We start from the raw sequence: 1,330 nt of genomic DNA, 5'->3' as shown, positions 1-1,330 counted from the left end.
TATATTTTTGCTTCTATAATTTAAAGGAAAAGGAAAAATAGAGATCCATGTTCCGCCCCCAAAATGTTCTATACATCAGAGATATATTTCACTTCTGTTGGCATGGCATTTTACTAGGTACACTATAATCTGAAGAAAGTGTTTCAGTTTATATATCTTAAAAGAGGTTAATATCTCTCCCGCTCCTTCCTCTTCCCTGCCATGAGAACTAGATCCATCGTTGCCCACTGCCCAAGATCTGCATGTTGCATGCCCACAAAATTCCACTTAAAAAACTGCAATCAGGATAGCAGCAACAGCTTCAAAATGGAGAGACCATCTTGGTATTCTCACCCAGTATATACAAGATACTGGCAACATTATTATCATGCAATGCTTTGGATGCAAACCACCAGAAAGTTGCTTACAGAAAGTTCAGGGATTCCTATTTCACTTCCCCATGGTTCTTCCCTCATAGAGTTCTTCCCTCCTAGAGTTCTTTCCTGGAATTCTCTTGCTTATGAAGCTGACCATTCTTGGAACTCTCACAGCTAGTACACACAGCAGGAGTCTCCCTACATTGTTTCTTATCCCCAAAGCCCTGGGCAGCCTCTGCCTAACAGCAAGAGAACCCAGGCATCCACACGAGAAAATAACACATTCTTTGAAGAGGAAGAGATGGAATTGGATTCAGATAACAGAGTGGAGTGCGACCTGAGCAATATGGAAATTACTGAGGAACTCGACCAGTACTTTGTACAGACCGAGAGGCACAAAGAAGAGCAAAAGCTACAGCAGCAGCAGGACACCGAAAACCTGAATGACAACGTGAATGAGGACTATAGCCTGTACTTCAATCACCACAGGTCAGTGGAGCCCCCATCTGAGAAGCCCTGGGAGCGGCGCCAAGCAGAGATGAAGCGCTTGTATGGGAACAGTGCTCCCAAGATCCTGGCCATGGAGGCTGCTGTGCAGAGGAGCTTTGACAAGCACTGTGACAGAAAGCAGCCGAAGTACTGGCCTGTCATTCCCCTGAAGTTCTGAGTCCTGGGCACCAGGACCCTAGGCAATGCCTCACAGTTCCTAGCCTCTCCCTCTTCATCTCTCCTGGACATTTTTTCAGAGAAAGAGGACTGTATACTGACATGGTGGATACAGTCTGTCGGCCACTTATAATTCTGTCAACAATACTGTTGTCAGCACAAGGAATGTTCACTTGATAAATATTAATAATTGTATGTATTTGACTGGCTCTCAGTGTTCTCTGTAACAGTGTAGTTCATTAAAATTATTGCCTAGAAATACTGCCTCTTGTTCTGCATTATTTCTTTAAGCGTCCTGAATGTCATAA

The 1,330-nt window shown here is 43.9% G+C and overlaps 1 pseudogene; it reads left to right on the top strand.

The window, feature by feature from the left end:
• The first annotated feature begins 249 nt into the window (after positions 1-249).
• LOC127674417 (gem-associated protein 8-like) lies at positions 250-1,092 on the top strand (annotated as a pseudogene).
• Positions 1,093-1,330: the final 238 nt, after the last annotated feature.

Source organism: Apodemus sylvaticus, chromosome X (genome assembly GCF_947179515.1).
Source record: "Apodemus sylvaticus chromosome X, mApoSyl1.1, whole genome shotgun sequence".
NCBI lineage: Eukaryota > Metazoa > Chordata > Mammalia > Rodentia > Muridae > Apodemus > Apodemus sylvaticus.
The sequence above is the reverse complement of the archived record's forward strand: the minus strand, read 5'-3'. Positions and strand labels throughout refer to the sequence as shown.